Source organism: Dendrobates tinctorius, unplaced genomic scaffold, assembly GCF_039654945.1.
Source record: "Dendrobates tinctorius isolate UK_male_01 unplaced genomic scaffold, ASM3965494v1 ptg000619l, whole genome shotgun sequence".
Taxonomy (NCBI): Eukaryota; Metazoa; Chordata; class Amphibia; order Anura; family Dendrobatidae; genus Dendrobates; species Dendrobates tinctorius.
The window spans coordinates 398,218-407,923 of NW_027362274.1; positions in this window are offsets into that span (position 1 = coordinate 398,218).

Sequence of the window (9,706 nt, forward strand, 5' to 3'; positions counted from 1 at the left end):
TCCACTGTCCTCTCTCCTAGGATCTGGAAGTCTGAGCTCGTGCTCCGGTCTGTCCTGGTCCCCTGGCTGAGTTCTCCAGTTCGTGCCTGCTTCCCTCCGTATCGCCTGTGTTCCTGACCTGTCCGCCATCCGTATTCTTGTTTCTGGGGAGGTCCTCCGCCAGCATCTCTGGCCCCTTGCCAGCTCTCCTGTATTCTCTCTGGGTACCAGCTGCCGTGGTGATAGTTACCCGCGGGCCTGCCCCAAACACTCCCTGTATAGGGGTGGTCCACCTGGCCAGCTCGCCCGTGGGAGATTCGTTGCCATGGTCCAGCGGGTCCACTCCAGGAGATCTACCTAAGTCTCACATCACACTTTGCAAGAATCTTTGATTGTTTTATGATAACCTATTTGATAATGTTGTGTCTTGTGGAAAGTAAATGTCTTTTATAGAATATTTGATACAGGGAATTAGAAAAGTTTTGAGATAGAATGTGAGAATTGAATAAAGACTGAAGAATTGAAAGTGACAGGTGACAGGCCAAGTACAGATAGTCAGTGTCTTGCATCCAGTAGAAAGAGAGAGAAAGAATAATTGCACTTTGAACTATGAATTGCACTTAAGTAAATTTTTGATACTAAGATAGGAAGTTAAGCTGTTTGTAATGTTTAAGAAATGTAATTAGGAAGATTAGATAAGTATTGTTGAATAGCATTTAAAAATTTTTGTGTGTTCCTGTATTGTACCTTTTGTTGTCTTACAACCCGCGGACGTGCTGTGTTTAATGGGGGGTATGTGGCGCCCCTGAGGCTTCAGTCGCCACAGAGGTACTGCACCTTCTCCTAAGGTGTAGTGCCCCACCATCCAGGTAAGGTGGGAACTCCTGACCTCCACACCTGCATTCCACACACAGGATAGTTCAATGGGGCCACCTAACAGCTTCAGGCTGGGGGTTAGCAGAGCACCCCTCGTGGAACCCTGCTTCATAACACGAGATGTGTTGGGAGGCGGGTGGAGTGAGATGATATAAAAGAGTGGGAAGAGTGAGAGTTAGGGAGGAGTTGGTTGGTTAGTTGGAGAGAGAAGAGAGAAGATGGGTGTCTGAAGGATGTGCTGCAGCAGGTCCCAGTGATCTGGGCTGCTGGTACGAGAAAAACAGAGAAAGAGATTGATAAGATTGATAACCTAACCTTCCATAAGACAGATAGAACAGATCGGAACGAAGGAGAATAGAAGGACAGTGGGAAGCTGGTTGAAGAAAGATAGAGAACCCTTCCAATCCAGAGAGCGCAAAGGCCGGGGCCCGGTCCCCGAGGTTGATTGGATCTTTATGTCCGGCAACAGACACCGGAGGAGTAGTGATCCGCTAACACCTTGCTTCCATCATAGACTTGGGACACTGTTATGAATGAGTCACCGTAGGAGGCAAAAATAGAAATGCTAGCTAAGTCCAGAAAACCAGAGAAGTTGGCAGCTATCGGATTGCAGACCCCTGAACCTATCAACACAACTAGCAGTAGCCGTGGGGGGTTCCTACGATGCCCTAGACCCCACGATCACAGCCGGAGGACTATAAAGCCTAAAGACAGAAAGGGAAATCTAAACTGCCCCAGAGCAGACCCCAAAGCATAAAGCAGCCCCCAACATATAATGACGGTGAAGCAAGAAGAAAGAACACTAAGGCTGTGTGCACACAATGCGTTTTTTTTAAGCGTTTCTGCAGCGTTTGAGCCGGCTCAGACGCTGCAGAAATGCTTAAAAGATGCATCAAATTAATTAGCATGCGTTTTTGGCTTTTTGTGCCAATGCATGCGTTTTTAACCGCTCAGGAATCGCTTAGCGGCTAAAAACGCAGCATGCTCATTAATTTCCGCATTGCTGAGCATTTTTAGCCATCCCCAATGATCCCAGAAATTGCGTGTCAAAAAAACGCGTCAAAAACGCGTCAAAAATCGCGCAAAAAACGCGCGGAAAAAGACGCGCGATTTCTGGGAAGGGGATCCTTTTCCTGAGCGTTTAAAAATGCTAGCGTGGGCACATAGCCTAACACAGACAGAAAGATAGACTGAGCAAAGACGGGGCCCAAGCTAACTAGATAGGAAAGGACAGGAAGGCTGCTGTCTGCAATCCGTGAAAAACCCTATGAAAATAAGAGCCAACAAACTGACAGTGAAAAAGGCCCTGAAGACGCTAGGCTTCAAAAAGCTATGTCAGTACTCAGGAATATTCTGAAGACAGAGCAACCGGCAAAAGGAGATTCAGCTCACCCCAGCAGGGAATGGCAGAATCCAGAAAAGCAAGGCAAACAAAAACAAACACAAATGCTAACAGGCAAAGCAGAAAACTTAGCTTTAGAGGAGCAGGAATCAGACTGGTCTCCTAGAAGTCCACAGAGAAATCACCCGCAGGGCAGAAGGGCGTCGGCAGCCTTATATCCAGTCCTTGACTCCACTCAGCCAGTCATCATCATCAGGCTCAGGTGCCTGATAATCAGACTCATTACCTTCCTTTACCAGAATAGGGAGTTCACCAGACCTCAGTGACGAAGGGGAAAATGAACTCACAACAGGACACAACAGCAACTGAATAGAGAGCCAGGACGCAGTGAGGAGTCCCCGAAGCAGGCTACAGCTGTCTGTCATACAAGCAAAGACTAGGAACACCTAGAGAGAGGCATTCCAGGGTAACTAAGTACTGGAGTGCTTCGCACCTAAAGGCGCATTGGAGGAGTCATTCAGTAAGGTACGTGTTGGCGGAGTGTGGAAGGGAGAATCCTATCCTGCCTGGAGGTTGGCTGGAGCCCTGACCTGGAGAACACAGTACGGAGGCAGGCAGTGGAGTGAACTGCAAACAGTGAGTAAAGCTTTGGAACCACATACTCGGGTGTCCTCCAGTTATTCCCGCACCACTACACCTGGGTACCAGCCTCCATACCATTCTGCGCCTCTCCTCATCCATTGCACCTACACTGCCCTGGGACTACAGCTCCACCTGTGGGGAGCTACACCATCTTTGCTGCACCACACCATCAGTCCCAGCGGATCTGCATGCAGCGTTGGCTCAACATCTTACTTGCCAAACACCACGGGTGGCGTCACGAACTATTCTAATAAACTTTAACACCATTAACATCACCGCCATTGATATTGGGTGCCCAGGGCCACGGACCGGGTCACCGCTGATGTGACACATTCCCACCTTGACACCGGCCCGGTACCGAGTACCCCGCTGCCCTTGGTGTGCGAGGGCGACCAAAGGGCACAACAGCAATACAGATAGAGAGCCGGGACTTAGGAGTAGAGAGTCCACGAAGCAGGCTACAGCTGTCTGCCGTGGAAGTAGAGTTCTTGGGAACATCTGTCAGGAGGAACTCCAGTGTAACACGGTACTGGAGATCTTCACACTTAAAGGCGCTTTAGAGGAGACCTTCAGGAAAGGCACATAAGTTGGCGGAGTGTAGAAGGGAGCTTTCCATCTTGCCTGGAGGTTGACTGAGTCCCTGACCCGAAGGACACGGCACAGAAGCGGGCACTACAGACTGTGAGTAAAGCTTTGGAAGTACATGCCCTGGTGTCCTCCATTCCTTCCTGCGTCCGTCTGCCTGACACTGCTACATCCCCTGCGCCAGACAATACATCACCTAAGTGTCTCCACATCTACACCGCCCTGGGACAACAGCCCTGCCTGTGGAGGGCTATACCATCATTGCTGCACCACGCCATCTGTCCTGGAGGATCTGCATGCAGTGTCGGCTTAACACCTCCCTTGCCGAACACCACAGGTGGCGTCACGAACTATTCATCTAACTAAATTTCACTATTCACATCTTCCTATTACTTGGGCGACCAGGGCCACGGTCTGGGTCACCACTGCTGTGACACGTCCCACTGACACCGGCCCGGTACCGAGTACCCCACGGCCATGGGACGGCGACCCACTCCCATATCTCTCTAGTAAGCTTGATTCTGCTCCCATAGCTCTGTAGTAGTCTCGGTTCTGCTCCTATAGCTCTGTATTAAGCTTGGTTCTGCTCCCTTATCTTTGTAGTAAGATCGGTTTTGCTCCCATATCTCAGTTCCCTTATCTACGTAGTAATAACATAGTAACATAGTTTTGAAGGCTGAAGGAAGAACTTATGTCCATCTAGTTCAGCCTATTTTTAGTGCAGCTGTTCTGCATTGTTGATCCTGGGGAAGGCAAAAAACCCACAGAGTAGAAGCCAATTTTCTCCATAGGGAAAAAATTCCTTCCCCTAAGCTGGGTCAATCATCTACCTATAATATTATGTTATTCATAACCTTGTATACTGTTACTCACAAGAAAAGCATCCATTCCTTTCTTAAATTCATTCAATGAGTTGGCCATCACCACTTCCTCAGGAAGAGAATTCCAGAGCCTCACTGCTCTTACCGTGAAGAACCCTCTTCTATGCTGGTGCAGAAATTGTCTTTCCTCCAAACGAAGAGAATGCCCCCTTGTTCTTGTCACAGTCCTTAGTACAAACAGTTCATTGGAGAGATCTCTGTATTGCCCTCTGATATACTTGTACATATATATTAGGTCTTCCCTAAGTCTTCTCTTTTCTAGAGTAAATAGACCTAATTTTGATAACCTTTCTGGGTATTGTAGTGAACCAACTCCATTTATCATTTTAGTAGCCCGCCTTTGAACCCTTTCTAGTTCAGTAATGTCTTTCTTGAGCACCGACGTCCAAAATAGCACACAATACTCCAAGTGTGGTCTGACGAGTGATTTGTACAGAGGGAGAATTATGTTTTCATCTCGTGTCCCCAGACCTCTTCTAATGCATCCCATGACCCTATTTGCTTTGCTGGCAGCTGCCTGACACTGGGCACTCCAATTTAGCTTCTTATTGACTAAGATGCCTAAGTCTTTTTCCATGTCTGATTTCCCCAGCAGTTTTCCATTTAGTAAGTAATTATAGCATCTGTTTCTCCTTCCCATGTGCATAACCTTACACTTATCTGTGTTAAACCTCATTTGCCATTTTTCAGCTCAATTCTCCAATTTACTCAAATCTGTCTGTAGTTGCAAACTGTCCTCCTTTGTGTTAACTACCTTCCATAGTTTTGTATCATCTGCAAATACTGATATTTTACTGTGTAAGCCATCCACTAGATCATTAATAAATATATTAAATAGTAGGGGGCCCAATACAGAACCCTGTGGTACCCCACTAGTAACCCTGGCCCAATCTGAGTATGCCCCATTAATAACCACTCTTTGTTTTCTATCACTAAGCCAGCCAGCTTAATCTTGGTTCCATTTGTGTCTGTGTAGTCAGCTTTCTTATAATAATATTGCTTATTATAATATGTATTCGCTGTGTAGTGGTGATGGTAGTGGACATTGTGTAGCCATATTTTAAAGTAGCATATTGATAATATTGGTCTTTGCATTGTGTATTTTTGGTTAGCAACATTGGTATACTATAATTATGTATGTATAGATGATATTTTAAATGGCTTAGGGGAGTTATATGGGGAAATATGCACTTTGGGGCTTGGGCCCCTGATCTTATAGGACTCTAGCAATGCTCCTGGTTTATAGTATGAGGTGTGTATGTGGTGTGTATATAGTATGGTGTATGTGTGTATATAATATGCTATGCATTATTTTTCAACTGGCTAAAATGGTACCGAACCCCTTTTTTCTTTTATATAATACTAGCTGAAGAGCCCGGCGCTGCCCGGGCATAGTAACTAACTGTGGTTAGTTATAGCAAATTATAATTATCCTCCATCCAATAGTCCTGTGCCCATACACCCATCATACATATCCACGATCCCATAGGCCCGTGCCCATATACCCATCATACATATCCTCCATCCCATAGTCGAGTGCCCATATACCCATCACACATCCTCCATCCCATAGTCCCATGCCCATATACCCATCATACAACCTCCATCCCATAGTCCCATGCCCATATACCCATCATACATATTCACCATCCCATAGTCGAGTGCCCATATACCCATCACACATCCTTCATATCATAGTCCCATGCCCATATACCCATCATACATATCCTCCATCCCATAGTTCAGTGCCCATATACCCATCACACATCCTCCATCTCATACTCAACCATTATGACATCATAATGAGGGGCGGGGCTTAATACACACACACACACACTTTTTCCCCATTATGTAGATAGGGGCAAAATTGTTTGGTGAATTGGAACGCGTGGGGCTGAAATTTCACCTCACAACATAGCCTAGGACACTCTCGGGGTCCAGACGTGTGACTGTGCCAAATTTTGTGGCTGTAGCTGCGACGGTGCGGATGCCAATCCTGGACATACACACATGCATACATACATACATACAGTACATACACACACTTGAGCTTTATATATTAGATGTGGCTTGTGTATATATTGTATGTGGAGTATATATAGTATGTGGTGTGTATACATAGTATGTGGCTTGTGTATGTGTAGTATGAGGTGGGTATGTGGCATGTATATAGTATGTGGCTTGTGTGTATATACAGTAATATGTGGTGTGTATACAGTATGTGGTGTGTGTATATAAAATGTGGCTTGTGTATATTGTATGTGGTGTGTGTATGTTATATGTGACTTGTTTGTGTATATAGTATGTGGTGTGTGTATATAGTATGTGGTGTGTGTATATAGTATGGTATGAGTATATAATGTGTGGCTTGTGTGTGTATATATGGTATGTTGTGTGTATATAGTATGTTGTGTGTATATAGTATGTTGTGTGTATGTTATATGTGGCTTGTATGTGTGTATATAGTATGTGGTGTGTGTATAGTATGTGGCTTGTGTGTATATAGTATGTGGTGTGTGTATATAGTATGGTGAGAGTATATAATGTGTGGCTTGTGTGTGTATATATGGTATGTTGTGTGTATGTTATATGTGGCTTGTATGTGTGTATATAGTATGTGGTGTGTAGAATATGTGGTGTGTATATAGTATATGGTGTGTGTATAGTATGTGGCTTGTGTGTATATAGTATCGTGTGAATATATAATGTGTGGCTTGTGTGCGTATATATGGTATGTTGTGTGTATATAGTATGTTGTGTGTATGTTATATGTGGCTTGTATGTGTGTATATAGTATGTGGTGTGTGTATAATATGTGATGTGTATATAGTATGTGGTGTGTGTATATAGTATGGTGTGAGAATATAATGTGTGGCTTGTGTGTGTATATATGGTATGTTGTGTGTATATAGTACGTTGTGTGTATGTTATATGTGGCTTGTATGTGTGTATATAGTATGTGGTGTGTGTATCTAGTATATGGTGTGTGTATATAGTACGTTGTGTGTATGTTATATGTGGCTTGTATGTGTGTATATAGTATGTGGTGTGTGTATCTAGTATATGGTGTGTGTATATAGTATGTTGTGTGTATGTTATATGTGGCTTGTATGTGTGTATATAGTATGTGGTGTGTATATAGTATATGATGTGTGTATAGTATATGGTGTGTGTATAGTATGTGGCTTGTGTATATAGTATGGTGTGAGTATATAATGTGTGGCTTGTGTGTGTATATATGGTATGTTGTGTGTATATAGTACGTTATGTGTATGTTATATGTGGCTTGTATGTGTGTATATAGTATGTGGTGTGTGTATCTATTATATGGTGTGTGTATATAGTACGTTGTGTGTATGTTATATGTGGCTTGTATGTGTGTATATAGTATGTGGTGTGTGTATCTAGTATATGGTGTGTGTATATAGTATGTTGTATGTATGTTATATGTGGCTTGTATGTGTGTATATAGTATGTGGTGTGTATATAGTATATGATGTGTGTGTATAGTATATGGTGTGTGTATAGTATGTGGCTTGTGTGTATATAGTATGTGGTGTGTGTATATAGTATGGTGTGAGTATATAATGTGTGGCTTGTGTGTGTATATATGGTATGTTGTGTGTATATAGTACGTTGTGTGTATGTTATATGTGGCTTGTATGTGTGTATATAGTATGTGGTGTGTGTATATAGTATGTGGTGTGTATATAGTATATGATGTGTGTATAGTATATGGTGTGTGCATAGTATGTGGTGTGTGTATATAGTATGGTGTGAGTATATAATGTGTGGCTTGTGTGTGTATATATGGTATGTTGTGTGTATATAGTATGTTGTGTGTATGTAATATGTGGCTTGTATGTGTGTATATAGTATGTGGTGTGTATATAGTATATGATGTGTGTGTATAGTATATGGTGTGTGTATAGTATGTGGCTTGTGTGTATATAGTATGTGGTGTGTATATATAGTATGGTGTGAGTATATAATGTGTGGCTTGTGTGTGTATATATGGTATGTTGTGTGTATATAGTACGTTGTGCGTATGTTATATGTGGCTTGTATGTGTGTATATAGTATGTGGTGTGTGTATCTAGTATATGGTGAGTGTGTATAGTACGTTGTGTGTATGTTATATGTGGCTTGTATGTGTGTATATAGTATGTGGTGTGTGTATCTAGTATATGGTGTGTGTATATAGTATGTTGTGTGTATGTTATATGTGGCTTGTATGTGTGTATATAGTATGTGGTGTGTATATAGTATATGATGTGTGTGTATAGTATATGGTGTGTGTATAGTATGTGGCTTGTGTGTATATAGTATGTGGTGTGTGTATATAGTATGGTGTGAGTATATAATGTGTGGCTTGTGTGTGTATATATGGTATGTTGTGTGTATATAGTACGTTGTGTGTATGTTATATGTGGCTTGTATGTGTGTATATAGTATGTGGTGTGTGTATATAGTATGTGGTGTGTATATAGTATATGATGTGTGTAAAGTATATGGTGTGTGCATAGTATGTGGTGTGTGTATATAGTATGGTGTGAGTATGTTATATGTGGCTTGTATGTGTGTATATAGTATGTGGTGTGTATATAGTATATGATGTGTGTATAGTATATGGTATGTATATAGTATGTGGTGTGTGTATATAGTATGGTATGAGTATATAATGTGTGGCTTGTGTGTGTATATATGGTATGTTGTGTGTATATAGTACGTTGTGTGTATGTCATATGTGGCTTGTATGTGTGTATATAGTATGTGGTGTGTGTATCTAGTATATGGTGTGTGTATATAGTATGTGGCTTGTGTGTATATAGTATGTGGTGTGTGTATATAGTATGGTGTGAGTATGTTATATGTGGCTTGTATGTGTGTATATAGTATGTGGTGTGTATATAGTATATGATGTGTGTATAGTATATGGTATGTATATAGTATATGGTGTGTGTATATAGTATGTTGTGTGTATGTTATATGTGGCTTGTATGTGTGTATATAGTATGTGGTGTGTATATAGTATATGATGTGTGTATAGTATATGGTGTGTGTATAGTATGTGGTGTGTGTATATAGTATGGTGTGAGTATATAATGTGTGGCTTGTGTGTGTATATATGGTATGTTGTGTGTATATAGTATGTTGTGTGTATGTTATATGTGGCTTGTATGTGTGTATATAGTATGTGGTGTGTATATAGTATATGATGTGTGTATAGTATATGGTGTGTGTATAGTATGTGGCTTGTGTGTATATAGTATGTGGTGTGTATATATAGTATGGTGTGAGTATATAATGTGTGGCTTGTGTGTATATAGTATGTGGTGTGTGTATATAGTATGGTGTGAGTATGTTATATGTGGCTTGTATGTGTGTATATAGTATGTGG